This window comes from Panthera tigris, chromosome C2, assembly GCF_018350195.1.
Source record: "Panthera tigris isolate Pti1 chromosome C2, P.tigris_Pti1_mat1.1, whole genome shotgun sequence".
Taxonomy (NCBI): Eukaryota; Metazoa; Chordata; class Mammalia; order Carnivora; family Felidae; genus Panthera; species Panthera tigris.
The window spans coordinates 18,523,833-18,545,385 of record NC_056668.1 but is presented as its reverse complement, the minus strand read 5'-3'; the positions used below and the strand labels follow the sequence as shown (position 1 = coordinate 18,545,385).

The 21,553-nt window shown below is 42.6% G+C and overlaps 1 protein-coding gene and 1 non-coding gene across 8 annotated transcripts in view; both read right to left on the bottom strand.

Moving 5' to 3' along the window:
• Nucleotides 1-21,553, bottom strand: part of LOC102960478 (amyloid beta precursor protein) — a 269,032-nt gene that overhangs the window by 32,095 nt on the left and 215,384 nt on the right. The gene's annotated exons all lie outside the window — the stretch shown is intronic.
• On the bottom strand, nucleotides 16,828-16,934 carry LOC122230834. The gene has a single exon (XR_006207916.1). It is a non-coding gene; the product is annotated as a U6 spliceosomal RNA (small nuclear RNA).

The following is a 21,553-nucleotide window of genomic DNA, read 5'->3' as shown; positions in this document are numbered from 1 at the left end:
GGTGACAATCTGGACTTTCGACTGGCTGTTGGGGGTGGGGGAGGGGAGTCGGGGGACTGAGCCCATAACTCTTGTGGGATCTGCACTACCTCTGGGTAGATGGTGGCAGAATTGGGTTGAATGATTGAATTCTCCAGTTGATGTAGGAAAACTGCTTGGTGGTGTGGGGAAAAACCCACACATTGGAATTGGACCCACAGCTCTCTCAAGCTGAGTAGCTTGGATTATCCCCAGATGGGACCATGCATTCCCATCAGGGCACCTTTGCTCTCTGTTCCTGCTACACAGGAAGACCATTTCTGCTTATCTAAATTATATGAACTCGTTTTTTTAAACGTTTATTTATGAGAGAGAAGAGACTGAGTGCAAGCGGAGGAGGGGCAGAGAGACAGGGGGACACAGAATCCAAAGCAGGCTGCAGACTGTGAGCTGTCACCACAGAGCCCGACGCGGGGCTCGAACTCACAAACTGTGAGATCATGACCTGAGCTGAGGTTGGACGCTTAACCAACTGAGCCACCCAAGAGCCCCTAAATTATATGAACTCTTGAAAGCCCAGCTCAAACGCCCTCTCCTCTCTAACTCTCCTCTCAACAACTTTATGAGGGTTACAAGCATTATGACTTTTATGGGCCAGGAAACTGAGGCGAGGAGGGGTGGCTGAATCTCTTTAAGATCCCATGGTCAGTAAGCATCTGTGCTGAAGTGCAAGATCTGGGCTGCAGAAAACCAGCCTTCCTCCCGGCGACCCCCACCCATCTAGCCTCCACGGTACCAAAGGAGGGCTCACTCCTGGTCTCAGTACTGCGCTGCTCATTTGCAGAGTGATTGTACGTCTGACTGTTCCAGAATGTTCTGCACATTTACAGGGCTGCAACCGGACTCAAACACCACCAGCCCCATGGAATGGCTATATTGCTTTTGCGCCTTCAAATAGGCAGTTTCCAGGCCCAGGAGCTGAAGGAAGTCCTGTCCCCATCTCGGCCCACGGCAGTAAAAAGGGTGAAGCAGGAAACAGTCACAGAGGAAAACCTTACATCTGTGCTTCATAAAATATCCAGGGACACTTTGGCTTGCAGCAAATTGCGGTGCCTCTTTTTCTCTTTTATTTCTTTTATTGTTGGCAGAAAATTTCCTCCAAATGGCCACTAAAATGTTGAGCCCCATGGTGGTTAATTTGCCTGGTTTATTCATGTGCAGAAAATTAGAGAATGACACATTCAAGAAACGTTACATTTCTGGCAGAGTGAAAAGCACTTAGGCTTTTTTGGGGGAGTACAAGAGAGCAGAAGTAAGTGCTCTTACCTCAGTTTAACACGGGAGATTTAGAAACAACCACCTCTGGTTATCTCATTTGGAACAATGAGGTCTGTCTGTGGGGTTTTTAAGGGACAAAAAGCAGGTGGAAATGATGGATTATCGTTAGTTGGTGAAGGATTATTCCATTTTGTGATCATAAAATGTCGAAGGCAGCCAGCTACCTCTTGGTATTATTAAGGGCTCAGGATTTTACCAATGGCTAAGATAATCGGCACCAGGCTATTCTGCCTGTGATTAAAACACACACACACACACACACACACACACACACACACACACACACACACACAAAGAGCCACGTATATAATTATTTCATTGCTCCTTCTAAGTGGGGCTTCATCTTCGAATTCTGTGGTAAGACTCATCACACAGAAACCACACATCTGGTATGCTGCTGGCCCTGATGGATTACCTGTTTATCGGACTTAATTTAATATTTTGTTACAATGCGCCCGATGCCATATATTGGCGATTTCCAAAGCTTTTAAACATCTACATTTGCCAGCTGCTATATTAAACTAAGACACTAGGTTCATTTCTCCCCCGAGACTCTCCTCTCCCCCCCCCCTCCCCCCTTTGTAAAAGCTATTTGTTATTGCCCAGAGTTGCGGCAATTATCTCCGGAGTCAGATTTAGTCTCTTCTAGAATACTCAGCACGCACGAGCGCTGTAGTTAGAAGCGGGAATACTCACTCAACTGGGTTCAGTGATGGTAATTTTAACCTACAGCTTAAACCAAACAGAGATACTCAATTTCAAATATGAAACATATGGCAAACCTTGCCCTTTTGAAAAGTGTGCTGAGAACCTACACTAGGCATACTTAATAGTAAAGAGAAAAGGAAACAAAAAACGCCTCAGCACGTAGTTATCGGAGGAAATATTTAAAATATTTTGAGGTGATGGGGATTAAGGGGCGCACTTGTGATGAGTACCAGGTGCTGTACGAAAGCATGGAAATCACTATACTGGACTCCTGAAGCTAATATTATACTGTCTGTTAAGGAACTGGAATTTAAATAAAAACCTAAAAAAATATTTTGAAGAAAGCAACATCAAGAGAGTCACCCAACAGTGATGCCATCTTCAAATGACTAAAATACTTTGTTTTTGTGGTGTGGAATAGACTTCCACCATAGTTTGAGAGAAATGGCCTCATGAAAGGATTGCTGAATGGGAAAACAGAGGAATTCTAGATCATTTGTTTCACATGCCTCTTCAAATGATTAATCTCCTCGCCAACCTCCTAAAGATTTAACTGCCATATTTTCGGTTTCAAGGAAATACAGTTTATAAACATTGAAGCAGTTCTCTTTCACAAGCTTCAGTTATAATCGATTAACTATCTCTTCTACCTTTTAAACACGCTTGGGGTGGGGGGAGGACAATCTCCTTCATGTAAAGGAAGTTCAGCCTCAGCCTTTTCCTCTGTAATACACACCTATTAAAGGTCTGATTTGGAGGGGCACCTGGGTGGCTCAGTCGGTTAAGCGTCCGACTTCAGCTCAGGTCACGATCTCGCGGTCCATGAGTTCGAGCCCCGCGTCAGGCTCTGGGCTGACGGCTCAGAGCCTGGAGCCTGCTTCTGATTCTGTGTCTCCCTCTCTCTCTGCCCCTTCCCCGTTCATGCTCTGTCTCTCTCTGTCTCAAAAATAAATAAAACGTTAAAAAAAAAAAAAATAAAGGTCTGATTTGGAGACTGGCACCAACTGAGGTCCCCTAGGCTTGCTGGTTTTTCTACTTATAGGATTGAAACGGCATTGCTTTCATTATTATTATTTTTTTCTATTTTCTGATTCTTCTGGTTCCTCGTGGAAAATATGTATTTATCCATAGCCTCTCTCCAAAATGGAAATTTCCCTTCAACTCTAACAGGGGACTCTTATATGACCAATGCTTACCTCTTTTTTTTAAATAAATAAGAAAGCATAATTTATGTGTTTCTCTGTGGTGATCCGTCCATTTATGTTTTCACAATTCTTACCTGTTTCATAAATACTTACACATCTCAAAGGATTGAGGATTCCACCTCTGAACAATGCACCCCCCTCCCCCATGCCACCACAGCTGCATGGGAAGTATTTATGAAAGGGATGTCATTTTTCTCCTATCAAGAAGCTCTACTATAAATCTGCTGTCATCCATTCTAGGCATTTTGCCCACACCAGGACTAGATCAGATTTAATTTTCCAATCACAGTTCTGTGCATGAAACCCCCTAAGGCTTGCAATTCCTCACCCATCAAATTAGAGGAGGTTGGATGGATGGTCTTAGCAGTTCCTTCACTTTGAATTCTATTACCTATACTCTTGCTAGGTAGGTGTGCCCCTGCCCCTGCCAGAGCTAGGGAACCGGAATCTGCACCCCACTGTGGTCCCCAGGTGATTCTTTTTTTTTTTTAATGTTCTATTTATTTTTGAGATGGGGGAAGGGACAGAGAGAGAGAGAGAGAGGGAGACACAGAATCCGAAGCAGGCTCCAGGCTCTGAGCTGTCAGCACAGAGCCTGACATGGGGCTCAAACCCACAAACCGTGAGAGATCGTGACCTGAGCTGAAATCGGACACTTAACTGAGCCACCCAGGCTCCCCCCACCCACATGATTCTTAGTCACATTACAGTCCAACCACTGCCACAAGTTGTAAAGAGGCATCACTACACAACTATCTCAGTTATCACTTCATAAAAGACAAAACAAGTCTTGGAAACAAGGTGTGAAAGACGAGCACGGTCAACAAAGAACACTGCCAGAAGAAACCTTATGTCTGAACACCTCGAAGTCATGTTCTCAGAACCCAACCCACTCTGTTGCCTTGAAACTATCATTCACAACAACGTTTCTGAGTCAGAAAGCCACGGGAAAAGGACAGGCTAGTTAGGAATTTCCTTTTTTGCCAGAACATTTGTCAGGCAGGAAATTACACAGGAGCCAGAGCAGGGAAGTGCTCGGGAGACAGGTCAGCATTGTTCAGACTCTGAGAAAAAGAATATGAACTTAATACTTAAGTATTAAGAGTACTAGAGGGGGGGCGCCTGGGTGGCTCAGTCGGTTAAGTGGCCGACTTCGACTCAGGTCATGATCTCACGGTCCGTGAGTTCGAGCCCTGTGTCGGGCTCTGTGCTGATGGCTCAGAGCCTGGAGCCTGTTTCAGATTCTGTGTCTCCCTCTCTCTGACCCTCCCCCGTTCATGCTTTGTCTCTCGCTGTCTCAAAAATAAACGTTAAAAAAAAAAAAAAAAAGAGTACTAGAGGACACACTTCATTGCTCTGCTTCCCTCTACTGAAGACCAGCCCTAGCTGGTGACTCTTTTACTTCTAAGCATAGTTCAATGGAGCAGAAGCTGTTTACAATGCTAATTGGTGGGATGCCTGGGTGGCTCAGTCAGTTAAGCGTCTGACTTTGGCTCGGGTCATGATCTCTCACACGGTTCGTGGGTTTGAGCCCCACGTCGGGCTCTGTGCTGACAGCACTGAGCCTGCTTTGGATCCTCTGTCCCTTTCTCTCAATTAGCCCACCCCCACCCCGCCCAATAAATAAACATTAAGAAAAATAAATAAAATGGTAATCTGGGGGAGAACCTATGTGGTCTTCAAGGGATTACTGTACATGGTCGGGACGTCTTGATCCGCATGTGACTTGTAGGACAGCCATACTGTGGCGGGACTGTGTTATGCTAGGGCATCTCGAAAGCAGGAGATCAACCCTACAGAGACACCTTCCACTTCAGTTGCCTTTTCATATCCATTAGCTCCTTTCATATCCACAACGGTCTGCATTGTGGGATGCTATCCCCACTGATGGCTGACCAAACTGTGACATCCCTCTTGAGAAAGCACAGTTATCAGGTGGCAGAATTGAGATCCGAACCCAAGTATCCTGATTCCGAGTCCAAATGTTTTCACTATTCCATGAAACATTCTATTTTACGGTTGACAAGGCTATTCGATTACTGACTAATATTACAGAAATACATACACATCTATCATCACATGCATCCTGTTTCTCGTAATCCTTTTTAAAGTTGGTTTATTTATTTTGAGAGACAGAGAGAGTGAGTGGGACAGAGGGAGAGACACAAAGACAGAATCCTAAGCAGGCTCTGCACTGTCAGCACAGAGACCGAAGCGGGGCTTGAACTCAAAAACCTCAAGATCATGACCTGAGCTGAAGTCGGACACTTGAATGACTGAGCCACCCGGATGCCCCTCTCATAATTTTTGACAGATTTGGAAAGTGAAGAATTCAGTGGTATCTTTTTTTTTTTTTTTTTTTCACACAAAGGAACCAAGATAAGAGATTTTTGCCATGGGCCAAGGTCATAGAGCTTTTCCATGATGAAGGAGCAGAGCTGAAAAGCCAGGTGGTTCCCAGCTGCACAGCCATCCACTGTTCCCTCCTCTAATTAAGGGAGCCATTTTGACAGCCCATCCCCTGTGGACACGTATCTCCCACTTCTTTAGATTTCCCTTTCTCTGGAAGACTGGCATAGTAGGTAGCTATGTGAACTGTTATCAGGTATCATCAATTCGGAGTCAAATTTAACATAATGTAGACACCTTTGGGTTTTGAGCTAAGTAAATGGTTGAACTCTGCATACTTATCCCAAATATCCCTTCTTATCAATGGTGCAGGGACTTGAACACTTCAGTGGTCAAGAGCCAAACGGCCTAGGAAGCACCTGGGTGGCTCAGTCAGTTAAGTCCGACTTCGGCTCAGGTCATAATCTCACGGTTCGTGAGTTTGAGCCCCGCATCAGGCTCTATGCTGACAGCTCAGAGCCTGGAGCCTGCTTCGGATTCTGCGTCTCCCTCTCTCTCTGCCCCTCTTCCCACTCATGCTCTGTCTCTCTCTCCTTCAAAAATAAATGAACATTAAAAAAGAACTTAAAAAGAGCGAAACAGCCCTGTAGGATGCTGCATTTCCACCTTGGGCAAAAGATTATAGACGTATTATCACAATGTAATGCTGTTCCACAAATCTAGTTTGTATTTCGACCTCCATAAAATTGGGTCAGTCCTCTTATTTTTAGCCACACTAGCAATCGAGAATCTCTTACAGTCTCAAAATTCAGATTTCACCTCTGAATCTGGGTTTATTTTGCTTTAGTACTTTCTTGGACATAGATTTTAAACGAAGCATGCTTCGTCCACTTGTGGCAACAATCTGTCCCCGGAGGGGACACAAACACAGCTACACGTTACTTGTGAGAATATTTCCTACTGCCAAGTGACATTGCTTAAAAGTATCACTTGTCCAGCTTAAGGCTGAGGGTACGAAAGAAGTCCCTTTCTATTTAAGACAGATTTCCTTTTTTTGACTTTCAAACAACAGAGATCAAACAACTTAGATCTAACCAATGGCATCAGTCAGAAATCAGGAGAAAAGTCAGTTCATCTCCCTGGCATCAAAAAACAGATTAAAGAGTTTCCTCTCCGTGCTTCTTTGTAGGATCTGTGCCAAAGTTGTGATCCTATTTCCAACTACCTTAGGAATCTTGGTCCTGACTGCGTGGTTGGAAGTCTAAGCAATCCGGAGAGGAAAAACCTTCTCAAGTTTAGACAACAAACCAAGTTTACAGATTATAGAGAGACTCTTTGAAAGCAGGCTGTACTGAGGTTATAATTTGCATATACAAATAAGTGTCTTTGTTTTGAGGAAACACACGGTGAAGAACTTAGGGGTAAAGAGCCACTATGTCTTCAAGTCCCTCTCAAGAAATTTTATGGGACGCTTGGGTGGCTCAGTCGCTTAAGCCTCTGACTCGGTTTTTCAGCTCAGGTCATGATCTCACGGTTCGTGAGATGGAGTCCCGCGTTGGCCTCTGCACTGGCAGTGTGGAGCCTGCTTGGAATTCTCTAAGTCTGGAATTATATTAAAATGAAAAGTTCAGGACCGTGGCACTGAACTGTAGTACCGGCTTTAACCTGTATCTATCCGGATGTTTTCCTCCGGTCAATATATAGGGGGAACGCATACATGACCATTGGCATAAACAGATACAAATGACACGTCCTCTGCAAAGTAAAATAAAAATGGATGAACATTTTGATGAGTCATCCCCCTTAAACATAAGTCAATTATTTCATGTGATTTTCAAGCCAGGAAACACTGGTTTCTTCACGTGCTGGAGGAAAAGCTGTCCGTCTTGGGCTAGTTGAGAGATGTGTACTTTTACTGTTTCACTGAAGGGGTTTCAAAGTAATTATGATTGAGGAATTTCTCTTCAAATCTATCTTTAAAAAGAGCCTAACCCCAGCAGCACAAGCTAGGACTTCACTGTGATTCCGCTTTTATATAAAAACGTGGGATTTGAGGGGTGCCTTGGGTAGCTCAGTCTGTTAAGTGTCTGACTTTGGCTCAGGTCATAATATCATGGTTTGTGAGTTCGAGCCCTGCATCCGGCTCTGTGCTGACGGCTCAGAGCCTGGAGCCTGCTTCAGATCCTGTGTCTCCCTCTATCTCTGCCCCTCCCCTGCTCATACTCTGTCTCTCTGTCTCTCAAAAATAAACATACATTAAAAAAAATGTGGCATTGGTAGTAATTATAAGGATAACATAAATTTGGTGCAAAAAACACAGAAAACAGAACAAAAAATAACAATAATTCACTTGCAATCCCACCAGCAAGATAACCGAGATATTTTTTAAATATCATTTATTATCTTCAACCATTTTATTATCTAATTTTTATTACTGTGGTCAATGAGAATGGATTCTATGAGGTTCCTGAAGCAGGCGGGGAGGCCCTTGGAATCAGAACAATTAGGTCTGAGGACACAGACATGAAATCATGAAGGGAATTTTCCTCCAGTTTCATTCTTCAGTATGTATTTCTCGATTTTTCTGGTAGGCTGTTCTGCATAGTTGGTGCAGTTTTTTGTTTGTTTTTACTTCCAAATAAGTTATCAGATACGAAGCAAATTGGAAAACTAAAATAAACCCGAGCTTGCTCTATCGGGGTTAGTATCACATTTCATTTTTTAAAAACTGCTAATGTCTTTAGTGAGTCCAAGTAAGTAAAATGGGAAAGGTTATTTAAACACAAAATACTGAAAAGACAATTTTACCGCTCTTGCAGTTTTATAAAGGCCAAGTCATTCTGGCAACTGCATACAATCTGGGCTCATATTCCCCTGGAGCCGTCACTGCTCGTGTTGGGGTGCTCTGGGCATCCATCCATAATATCCCCACCTTGCCCCCTGAGCTCTGAGCCAATTAAGAGGGAACAGGTAGAGATGAAAACATCATCTTTACCTGTGATAAAAGCCAGGCCCTTACTAACCCACACAATGCTTTCTTTGGGGAGTGAGTCACACGTATGGCACATGGCTTGTCAAGCCATGTGCAGTGTAGACAAATTTCAGCTCCAACCTGAACCCTCAGCTGCACATGACAGAAGAGGGAGTCTGAGCGACACCCCTGTGTCCTGTCCAACCTGCACAAGGTAAGTGGTGATCCTGCCCGATCAGCACCCCTTCCCAGACTTGTGAGATTAGCCCTTCTTACTGGAGTAAGAAATACCTGGAAGGTGGGCCAAAGGAATGCCACACAGTGTGCCCCCTCAACAGTGAGCGATCTTTCTCTGCTATTCTCTGAAAAAAAGTGCATTCTAATGGACTCCTATCTGATAAGTGCTTCATTGGTGGAATTCTATATTTAGAATGATGGAAAGTACTGGTTAAGCAAGGCAGGTCAGGTCATGGGAGAAAGTAAGATTTCAACATTCATAAATAGTTAATTTCACTCAAAGAGCCTAAGGATTTATGCTGATAATTATAAGGGTAACAGGCAAGTATGGATAAGATCAGCACAAATCTATCTATCTATCTATCTATCTATCTATCTATCTATCTATATCTATCCATCCATCCATCTCTTTGTATTTATCTATGCAGATATAGATAGATATATATCTCATCACAGGGGAGGAAGAGATCTGTTCCTGTTGACAGCACATCATATTTATATACACGATAGCTCATTTGAAATGTATGTTTATGCAGATAAACAAAAAAGCCCATATCAATTCTGTATGGTCTTTTGACCATGAACATAGCTGTGTTTAACACAAAACTCGCTCCGTACTAAACATTTCTGGAACAGCAATGGCCCTTCCTCTTCTAATCAGCTGACTCATACGATCCCTCAACAACGCATAGGGACACCTAGCCTGGAGATGGAAAATGCTTGGAGACAGAAGGGAAGTGTCTGTCTTAAGCATGAACAGTGCAGGGGAGTGGAGAGACTGAAAGAACTCGCTGTAAGGAAAATAATCTGAAGCCAAGAAAAATAAAAACATCTTATCATCAATTAATGAGCTCATTCATTTATTTGTTCATTTATCTACCTGTTCAGCAATCCTATCATCTTCCAGGCCAGTGCAGGAACTAACTAAGGTAATTTCTTTTTACTTAGTGCTCACGGCCCAGAGGACAGATGAGCATAGAAGTAGTTCCATGCAAGTGCTATGGGAAGGGGTATGGACCGAGCGAGAAAGAAATGAGCTTGGATTTTCCAGCTGGAGACAGTGGATGATGCTGTTACGGAAGAGAGACTGCCAAGGTATAGAGAGTGGGCTGCCCAAAGGCTGGGACTTTTCTGGCACGAGGGAAGTAAAAAGGAAGCAGCTCAGAAGCCAGGAGCTCTAGAGCGTGGAACCCAGAGGGGAGAGGAACACGCTGACCTACACTAGGTGTATGCCATTCACAAATTCTATGGGTTCTGTTGGTACCCGCAGCTCATGAATAGGCCAACTGTACAGAAAGGCAGGGGATACTTGAGAGACATGTCAACATTAAAAAACCGGGGAAGGGAGTGGGCAAGGTGTATACTACACTGATCAATCCAGAAACACGTTTAAGGAAGTGATAGGAGGAAGAACGGTGCTATTTTGATGGTGGTGGGGGTGGGGGAGGTTGTGACCGGGACAGGGGAGCCGTTAATATTTTTCAGTCTTGACTGGAGTTGTGTCTATCGGAAGAGCAAAGATGGGGGAGAAAGACAACTTCTCCTCCGACATGTTTGTGATACTCCAGCACATCGTGATGGCGATGTCCTGCAGCCCCTGGAAATACGGGCCCGGAGAGCTCATGGCCATGTTGAAACAGCCCAAGGGGAAGCACAGATGCGAAAATGGAAAGTTTCCCAGATTTTAGCACAATCCTGCAAGTGTTCTGGGGGGAGAAGCCCATACTCGATTCCCGAAGAGGGGTTTATTAGGAATTGAATTCTGTTAGATAATACGACACGGCGCCACCCAGAACGAAGTGTCTCGTTCCAGCTGAAGACTCTTTCGAGTGTCAACCTGCAGTGCTTGCCAATAATGTCAAATTAGTAGTTATGGTTAAGAACTACAAGGAGCAAGCGATTTCTTATCCCAATAGAGGGTTATGGGTCTTTTGTTTTTTCTCCAATCACCTCATTGTCAATATCCATGAGATGTTAAAAAGAAAAAAAATCAACCTTATTTTTTTTACTCTGCAAAGCACAAAGAGAAAATTGTGTGGGAGGTGAAAAATAAAGTAGACCCAACCTTTCTGCTAATTTAACTTTGGAGACGCTCTCCTCTTAGACAATGATCAAGTCAAATGGGACTGGTTACCACTGAGTCTGGCTGTGCTTTAAAGTTACCAAGTGAACCATGAATCCTGGTGCCAGAAGGTATATTCTACTGAGCATGTTGGGAAATTACCCTAGGGGGCCACTTTCTTAGTGAGAACGGATAGCCCTTTTCACTGCCAGAGACAACCGCCTTCCATGACGTACAGCTTCTAGCCCCATGTGGGAGACCTTGCCCCGCTATTTCCTTTTTAAAGGGCTTCTAATCTCCACATTTCCGGGTCTCTGCACTAGACCTCAGCCAAGTCCCCGATGCTTTTCCTGTTGAAAATTTACACGGAATTCTAGTAGTTTCTTCAAAAAAATTGCTTGTGTTATTCTCATCTCAGCACAGTTCAATCTGGTCTGTCCTCTACCCTGCTCTGAAAAAGTCTCGACTTAGAAATAAAAAAAACAAAAACAAAAAGCAGACTTCACCTCAAATTATGACACATTTTATGAAAAGTTATCAGTTGGGTCTGAGATTTCTACTATTTCCTTTTTATGTAATCAGCCTTAAAAATGTAACTACCGGGGCGCCTGGGTGGCTCAGTCGGTTAAGCGGCCGACTTCGGCTCAGGTCATGATCTCGCGGTCCGTGAGTTTGAGCCCCGCGTCGGGCTCTGTGCTGACAGCTCAGAGCCTGGAGCCTGTTTCAGATTCTGTGTCTCCCTCTCTCTGACCCTCCCCCATTCATGTTCTGTCTCAAAAATAAATAAATATTGAAAAAAAAATTAAAAAAAAAATGTAACTACCATTCTCTGAATACATAATACTAAAACATGATCATCTTCGATAATACGTAATTTACTTTAAAATTATTTCTAACATTTATTTATGTTTGAGAGAGAGACAAGAGTGTGCATGGGACACAGGCAGAGAGACAGGGAGACACAGAATCCAAAGCAGGCTCCAGGCTCTGAGCTGTCAGAGCAGAACCTGATGAGCAGCTTGAACTCACGAACTGTGAGATTAAGACCCGAGCTGAAGTTGGATGCTTAACCTACTGAGCTACCCAGGTGGCCCCATAATTAATTCGCTTTAAAATTCAGAGTCCTCTATACTAATTCTCATAGTGCTCCAACAGCTTTTTGAAATTTTTGATGTGATGTAAGCAAATCTTTATTTGAATATATTTCAAGCTTCAACAACAAATTAAAAAATGATTCACATTATGGTGCATTTATACATGTCTTTTCATCTTCCAAGCGCAGTAAACATTAATTAACCCTGGCTAATTAAAACAACCATGGTTTACAAATTTACCCATTAATCAGCCTCAAGCAAATGCAAAGCATTTAAAGCCTTTCATAATTTGAACCAATTTTACACAGAACTTATTTTTCTTTAAAAGAAGAGGTCATAAATTCAAGACATGCAGCCCTTTGACTTAAATTTGACAGTGTTTTAGAAGGAAACGTGGACAATTTTTCAGATTCATGAAAGTCAAGGGAAAGGAAAAAATATAGCTGCATGATATGGGTCAAGTTATGTCTCCCTAAAAGATATATTCAAGTCCTCATGCCCACTACCTATGAAAATGACCTTATATGGAAAGAGGGTCTTTGTAGATGTAATCAGGTGAAGATGAGATCATACTGGAATAAGACAGGCCCTCATCCAATATGGAGTAGGGTAGACCCCACTGGAGTTAAGGTGGGCTCTTGATCATTCTGGAGAAGAGGGGAGAACACTATGTGAAGGCAGAGACTGGAGTATCTACAAGCCAAAGTATGTCCGGGATTGTCACCAGCACCAGAAACAAGAGAAAGAAATGGAAGAGATTCTCCCCTAGAGCCTTCAGAGGGAGCATGACCCTGAGGACATCTTGATTTTGGACTCCTGGTCTCCAGAATGATGAGAAAAGAGATTTCTGTTGTTTCAGGCCACCCGATTTGTTGTAGTTAGTTCTAGCAACCCTAAGAAACTAAAATACCACCCATACAGGTGAATATGAACCATCTGCAAATAAGACAACCATTTCTGGCTATAATAATCACCTGGGAATAGAATGTGGTTTCTTCCTGAGCCCTTTACTCCAGGTTGGAATAGGTAGACTGGGGAGAAGAGTAAAGAGCTCTGCCGTTAGTGCAGAAATGTTTTCCCCTGAACACCAGCAAGTGTTTTGGGGAGACTAAATGGTCCCTTCATTTCAGCAACTCTCTCCCATCTAGAGAGAATACCATCCACTTCCCTTTCTTGGCCATCAATGACCGCATGCCTTATCCCGATAAGGCTAAAGGAATTTGGGACACCAGTGTCAACTCTTAAGCTCAGCAAGGAAGTGAAAAGGCTTCGGTTTCAAATACCTTGTAAGCACAAAGGTCCTGCCATATCCTCTCTAAGAAGCCAGAAGCTGAGCCCTCCCTGGCAGCACACCGTGTGGCAAATGCCTGGCAGGTTTCAGGCTTTACTAACTCCAGGGTGATGAAAACACCACCATCACTAATGCCAGAACCGAGTTTGCTACCATACCTGCGTTCAGCAACTACACTGAGGGAAGTTGGAACAGCCTGGAGTCAATCTATAGCATTGAGCTCATCAGTGGCAATTTAAAATTCACATTCGACAAGTCAGATCTTGAAAAAAAATACTCTGTAGCCTACAAGTTTTTCTTTATACTTTCTTTAAAAAATTTTTTTTGAAATATTTATATTTGAGAGAGAGAGAGTGAGTGTGAGTGGAGGGAGAGAGGGAGAGGGAGACACAGAATCTGAAGCAGGCTCCAGGCTCTGAGCTGTCAGCACAGAGCCCGACGTGGGGCTTGAACCCATGAGCCGCAAGATCATGACCTGAGCCAAAGTCAGATGCTTGACCGACTGAGCCACCCAGGTGCCCCAAGTTTTTCTTTATTCTTGTATGGCACACAGATGATTGGAATAGAATACTTTTATAAAGTAGAGTGTTTAATAGCAACTTCTGGGTTATTTGTGACCCTTTGGCTCAAGAGAGGAGGAAAATATGGCTACCAATGCCAGGTTACAGGCCATATCGTGTTACATATTTCGTTACACTGTCTGGTCTGTCCTTCCACATTCCTACTGGGAATGCTTGGCTTTAGTTACTCAAAAAAAACCAAAAAAAACAAACAAGGGGCACCTGGGTGGCTCAGTCAGTTGGGCGTCCGGCTTCGGCTCAGGTCATGATCTCACAGCTCGTGAGTTCCAGCCCCGCATGGGGCTCTGTGCTAACAGCTCAGAGCCTGGAGCCCGCTTCGGATTCTGTGTCTCCCTCTCTCTCTGCCCCTCCCTAGCTCGCACTCTCTCTCTCTCTCAAAAATAAATATTTAAAAAACAAACAAACAAACAAAAAACCCCATAAGAGTGTGTGGATAAATTAGTGAGAAACAAATTATAAAAACCCACCAAATCTCTCTCCACATCAAATGTATGCTTATATATATAAGACCTTTTTTTATCAACAAGGTCTTATATTAAGTTCATAAAGGCAGAGTGTAGGCTGCCAAAGGGAAACCCAGTTCCAATGATTTAGGGAGAATATCTTCCATGGTCACCACTTTCTTGTTTTTTTCAAGTATATTTATTTGAGAGAGAGCAGGCAATTGCATGAGTCGGGGAAGGGGGAGAGAGAGAAAGAGAAAGAGAAAGAGAAAGAGAGAGAGAGAGAGAGAGAGAGAGGGAATCCCAAGCAGGCTCTGCACTGTCATTGGAGAGCCTGACACAGGGCTTGAACTCACAAACCGTGAGATCATGACTTGAGCAGAAATCAAGAGTCAGACGCTTAACTGACTGAGCCACCCAGGCGCCCTCCCCTGACTTTCTTAACATGAACCTGTGTGCACTACAAAGATGAAAGTTAAGGAATGTTGAAGAGAGAGGGGTACGGTACACTGGATATATACAAATGCACGTTTAGTCAAATGTTACAGACTCAACCATGTTTTCCCCCCAAAATGGTATGTTGAAGCCTTAACCTTCAATGTGACTATATTTGGAGACAGGGCCTTTAAGGAGGTAATTCAGGTTAAATGAGGTCATCAGGGAGGGGCCCTCTTCCGATAGGATTGGTGTCCTTCATAAAAGGAAAAGACAGCAAGCATCTCTGTCACTCCGTGAGAGAAAAGGCCGTGTCAAAGCACGAAGGCACAAAGCACGAAGGCAGCCACCCACAAGCCACGGAGAGAGACTTCAGGAGTCAACCAAACTAGTTGAGACCTTGATCTTAGATTTCCAGCTTCCAGAATTTGGGGGGTGGGGGGGAGCCCATTTCTGATGCTTCAGCCACCTGGTGTGTGGAGTTTTGTTATGGCAGCTTGAAGTCACTAAGACACTCACTTTGTCATACCCAGGTCAAAGAAGAAGCAAAGGTCAGAGCAGCTTTCTCTGCGGCATTTTGTTTCTTTCTTCTGTGTGTGTGTGTGTTTGAAGAAAGACAACAGCTAAAGATGAGAAAAGTAGTATACGTGATCAAGAGGTCACCAGGGAATCTCTTGTACTGCACCTTTCATGGAAATGACAAGGAAGTGATTTATTTCCGGTGTCACTCAGTTCGGGGTTTGGAAGTGCACCTGACCTTTGGGGTTTTTCAGTTTTCTTTATTTTTCATGGCCATTCGCCAAGAAGTTCTCAAGTGCTCCCCTCTGCTGCCTTCTTCCTTCACTACAGGTGGCAGGGAAAAGTCCAAATGACAACTTCCCTACGTGTCTGGGACATTTCTAGTTATGTTGTCTATTTGCTTTGGGGGAAACGAGGAGATGGTACGTGTTTTCCATACCAAGTCACCACACAAGATAGTTTAAGAGGCAAAGGAATATAGTTTGCTTTCCCGTATAACCTGCAAAATACGTATGCCGTTGCTTAACAGAGTGAGTTGTTTCTCAGGTTGGGCACCTGGAGGTGGTTCAGAGCACGCCTTTTCTTGGTAATTTTTTTGTCAATTCCCTGAGAACACACGTTAAATTCTCTGACAACCTGAGGTAGCACTAAGCTCTCTGACAATCCTCTAAGAATAAGCTTTTACTGTTTGCCATGTACAACGCTGACAACTCCAAGTGTATTTTGTCAATTTCCCCTCTCACTTCTTATTAAAAGAAGATCACTCTGAATTTGAAGAGAGCCTAAATGGGTAATTTCTGCAAGTAAAATGTCAGTATCTATAATAAAAAATGAAGAATCTAAAGAGGGAAGAAAAGACAGAGTAGTAGATTCACAGTTTCTGGAAGAGCACATGAAAAAGTAAATGGGGAAAACGTTATGAAAGATGGCATTTTCCGACCGAAGACTGCTCTCTGCTTGTACTATTTAGTCCTTTTAGATACAGTTAATCAACACTGATAAGCACTTTATGCTAATCCTTTTTCATAGTTAATAAGAAGTCTTAACTTGGATAAATAAAACCATCAACTCTGTCGCACCTAAAACCAATTCCCAACGAATCTGAACCTCAAGGTTAATAATGCTTCACTTTCATATTTCATACAAGTCACAGCATTGGAAACAAGCGACCGCTAGAAATCCACATGGCCTAATTACCAGGATATATGAATTCTCAATGACAACAATGGCTATTCTATTTCAAGACTAATCTAACTGTAATCCAAGGCTGTAAGAATTCTTAACTTTTTGCTATTTCATATAAGACTTCTGAATATTTTTAAAAAATGTTTATGTACTTTTATTATGGCAAAACGTACATAGCACGAACCTTACTATTTTAACCATTTGCACGTGTACAGTTCATTGGCATTAAATACAGCCAGTGTCGTGAAATCATCGCCACCATCTTTCTCCAGAACTTTTTTATCTTCCTAAACTGAAACTCTGCACCATTAAACCCTAACTCTCCATTTCCTCCTTCCCCCAGGACCTGACAATGACTATTCAACTTTCAGTCTCTGAATTTATTACTCCAGATACCTCTAGTTATACTCTAGATATAAGTGAGATAAAAAAAAATATGGGACACTCCAGAAATTTGCATCTCATACTCGCGTTGGAGCCGTGTTAATCTTTTCTTTAGTGTTCCAATTTTAGCAGGTGTGCTACTGAAGTAAGCCCCACGGAGATACTTCTGAAACCTTCTAGTACTGCTTACAAATTCTGAGAGTGGTTACTGAGAACTACAGCGTTTGTTAGTGATAGGTCAGTGGCAAAGGTAACGTTAGTTTTCTTTTTATTTAATAAAATCTGTTTGATAATAGAAAACTGTAACAATTTAAAACTGTAACCATTAGCTGTAACTATGAACAAAGTTTCATAAGTGAAAATTTTAGAAAATGACTTACTGGTATCATTGGAGACTTATAAACAGCAAGAAGTGTATGTTGTTTGGTCATAGTCATTAAGTAAAGTTCTCCTTTTTTAATGTTTATTTTTGAGAGAGAGGAGAGAGGGAGAGAGAGAGAGAGAGAGAGAGAGAGAGAGAGAGAGAGAGACTGAGAGCAGGGAGGGGCAGAGAGAGGGCAAAACTGGGGCAGAGAGAGAATCCCAAGCAGGCTCTGTGCCTTTCAGCACAGAGCCCAAAGTGGGGCTTGAACTCACGAACTGTGAGATCACGACCTGAGCTGAAATCAAGAGCCAGACATTTAACCGACTGAGCCACCAGGTGCCTGGGTAAAGAAAACAGTTTTAATGTAATAAAGAAAGGTCACGTTATGAATGATTAATGAATGACTAATGCCTTCATATCCAGCTACATACACACTACTTTTCTTATGGTGTATGTCATATCAAAAAGAGCATATTGGCACCTTTCCTTTTTATCACATAAACCGACTACCATTTGAGAGAAAACCCATTTTAATTCTTTTGAGTCTTAGTACTCAACAAAATGAAGGTACGTTTTTTTCACAAAAGAGTGACTAATTTAAAATTGTGAACAGCAATCTTTCAACCTCCCCCAAACCCCCCCGCCCTAAACCCAGAATGTGAAATTTGGTTTGCTTCTAGAGTTTCCTAAATGAAAACAGTACAAAGTGCTAGTAAGTACAGCCATATTAACATGATATGCTCCCTCTTGCACTCTCAGCCCTCCACTGCTCATGTCCCAGGAAGTTCCTCCATAACTTGGCAAAGCTTCAGAAGCAGCTGGCTATGGCCTCGCGGCCACACCTCACTGTTACAGCCTCTGGAAGAGAAGACACGACTAGTTTGCCAAGGCCAAACTGGCTCAGGCTACTGCTTCCGAGAGGCATGAATCTGGTAGCTGCCCCTTTTTCCTTCCTGGAGATGATAATATCTCTGGTCTCTATGGGTCTTTGGGCCAGCTTTACCAAGTTCATTGTTAAAGAGGAAGCTGAACACATGGTTCTTCCATCTGCTCTGAGGAGATGGGCAGACTCCTCTAAGTGCCACCTAAACCAAAAGCAAAGACAGAGCCGTACACGATACAGGGAGTCACCATTACCATTTACTGTGTCCAAGATGCAGTAAGATATAACTCATGTTTTTATTTTTTGAGAGAGAGAGAGAGAGAGAGAGAGAGAGAGAGAGAGAGAGAGAATGAGTGGGGGAGGAGCACAGGGAGAGAGAATCCCAAGCAGGCTCCATGCACAGTACAGAGCCTGACCCGGGGCTCAATCCCATGACCCTGGGATCATGACCTGAGCCGAAATCAAGAGTTGGACACTTAACCAACTGAGCCAACCAGGTGCCCTTAACTCATGTTTCCACGAACATAGGTAAATAAATAATATTTATAAAAAATTAAACATACTAAATAGGCTATTTTAAACCCACTGTTTTAGGTCAATAAATCTGTGAATAATAGTTGAAATTAAGTAGTACCCCTGTCCTGGGCCTCTGACCACTTGGTTTCTGACTCTCAGTCCAAAAGATTCTTTCTGAATAGTATTTTGATTCATACCCAGTCAACACTCCTTTGCACAAGTGCCTCATAATTTGAAACAGGTTAATGGGTTTTTCTCTTATTCTCGATCAGAAATGGTTCCCCACTGTCCATGACTGACTTTCTCAAGCAGCCCACAGTATATATGACAGGAGAACAGTTAACCAAAAGTAATGGGGCTAACTAGGGGAATACACTGTCAAATGTGTTTCTGAGTTAAACAGCAAGAGGCAAATTAACATTCCTTCCATACCTTGCCTCACATGCAAACACATTCATCTCATTCCTGGTGAGTCTTTGTGGAAATATATTTCAAAATTAATCTCAATTTCAATGCATCTCTATATCCAGGGTGGCAGAAATACTGCCATTTTTTTCTCCTTTTTTAAAAATATGGACCTTGACGGCAGCTGCTTGCAAAAAACCAAATCACCAGCTTTCTTCCAGTCTAAAAATCACTGGTTGTTCCCAAGACTCGATAAAAAAAAAAAAAAAAAAAAAAATTCAGGACACATCTGCTGTAAGGTTCTATGCCAAGAAGTAGCCTAGCAGCCACCACTGTGGTCAAACTTTACTCCTCAATCATTTTTAGTTGCTAAGGATTTCTTTTTGGAATTTGATTCAAATTATAGGGCCATACGTAAGAGCTGATGAGTTAATAGAAAACTCCAGAGCTGCGCTGGACCATCAGAGGAATTGGTAGAGCTTAGTGTGGAAGGCACTGCCTCAGCTTCACCCACGTGGTCAGGGTGTACACACACACACACACACACACACACACACGAGATACGGCACGAGAACAGACAAAAACTACTGGTGTGTACTGCTCATCGTAACTAAAGAAAAAGCAAAATTTGGAGTAAAAGGTGACAGTTTGCTAAATTAATTTTCCTCCTACTTCTAGACAGTTAGTTACCCTCATAAATGGGTGAGAGTGGAATCATCTCATAATGGATACCTCTTCAAGGAGCGATGGTGCTTTAAAAACAACAGCAGTACCACCCAGATTGATCTACAGATCCAATGCCATCCCTTTTAAAATTGCCACTCTCTTTTTCGCACAGATGGGGGAAGAAAAAGGACCCTAAAATCCATATGAAAAGCAAGGGGCCCCACACGGTCAAAACAATCTTAAAAAAAGAACAAAGGTGACAGACTCATACCTCTCAATTTCAAAACTTACTACATATTGTAATCAAAACCGTGTCATATTGTAAGAAGACAGACATACAGAGCAAAGGAATGGAATTGAGAGTCAAGAAACAAACCCAGGGGTGCCTGTGTGGCTCAGTCGGTTGAGTATTTGACTTTCGGTTTCGGCTCAGGTCATGATTCCAGGGTTGTGGAGTCCTGAGTTGGGCTCCACGCTGAGCGTACAGCCTGCTTGGGATTCTCTCTGCCCCTCCCCCTCCTCGTGTACACTCTCTCTAAAATAAATAAAATAAAATAAAATAAATATAAAATCTACCTAATTGAGAAGTCATTCGTTATGAAAAATGAAGAGTATGAGTCGAATAAGTTGATAGCTCTCTCTCTCTCTCTCTCTCACTTTCTCTTATGATTTATTTTCTCCTTGATTCCCTTCCTTGACTAACAGTTATACATATAAGGATACTTAAAATTCTCGGTACAAATGAATGTCCCATTCTGTTGGTTTGGCAAGTGCTATAAATATTCTATTTTAAACTTAGACTACTTTGGATTCATTAAATCCCAAAATCAATAGGTTTGTTAGGGGCAGAGAATGGAAACACTGTCTTTGAAATAAACATGCTGAATTTTTCCCAAAGAGTAGAACATTTTATCAAGAGGGCACAGTAAAATTGTAATAATAAATTAGAAGCATTCTTTCATTAGCACTAGTTTCTTGGTCTCCTGCCACATATTTCAATCCTACCCCATTCACTGTGGATTTATTCAGCCAGAGATCCTTCCAACATCTGTTTTATAATAATACGTGTTTTTATTAATTTGGAATGCTAAAAGGAAAAAAAACAATCCCAGGGTATGAAACAATTATGCCTTCCTTTCCCCTTTCCTTCCTACTGCCTTTCTCATAAATTGGTTATCACCGCGTTCTGTGATACAGCCATCTCTCAGTTGTGAGCACCAATAGTTTTAGCCTTGAGGTAGCTGCAAAAGGAAGCACGTTTGATAAATAACCTCAGAGCTGATAGAAAAGGTAGAAAAGAATCCTTTTAGCACAGACTTAAGGAAGATTACAAAGGGCAAAAAAACCCAACCATTCTGAGATAGCAGTTTGCCAACGTGAAGGTTGAGCTGAACAGCAGAGGTGAAGGGACTCTGCCTTTTGGAAGGGTTAAAAGACAATTAAAACAGAATGTGGACACTCAAGAGGGTGCATATTTTCATTAAAATATGGATTCTATCATTTGCTGAGTGAAAAGCAAAGTCCTAAACAGCTATTTTAAATGAATGAGGGGATTTTTTCCCGTCTACAATGTCTTAAGCCTTTTTTTTTTTTTTGCAATAAAACTTCATAATTTGCATGCAAATGACTTTTTTTAAAGGGAAAACATTAAGTAATATATGGCTGTGCCTGGGAACTTGCACATAATAATTCAAACCGAACTGAAAAATTGTTATAAAATAATAAGAAAAGAAGCTTTTATAAAACTAAGAGGGCCGGGGCGCCTGGGTGGCTCAGTCGGTTAAGCGTCCGACTTCGGCTCAGGTCATGATCTCACGGTTCATGGGTTCGAGCCCCGCGTCAGGCTCTGTGCTGACAGCTCAGAGCCTGGAGCCTGTTTCAGATTCTGTGTCTCCTCCTCTCTGTGACCCTCCCCCGTTCATGCTCTGTCTCTCTCTG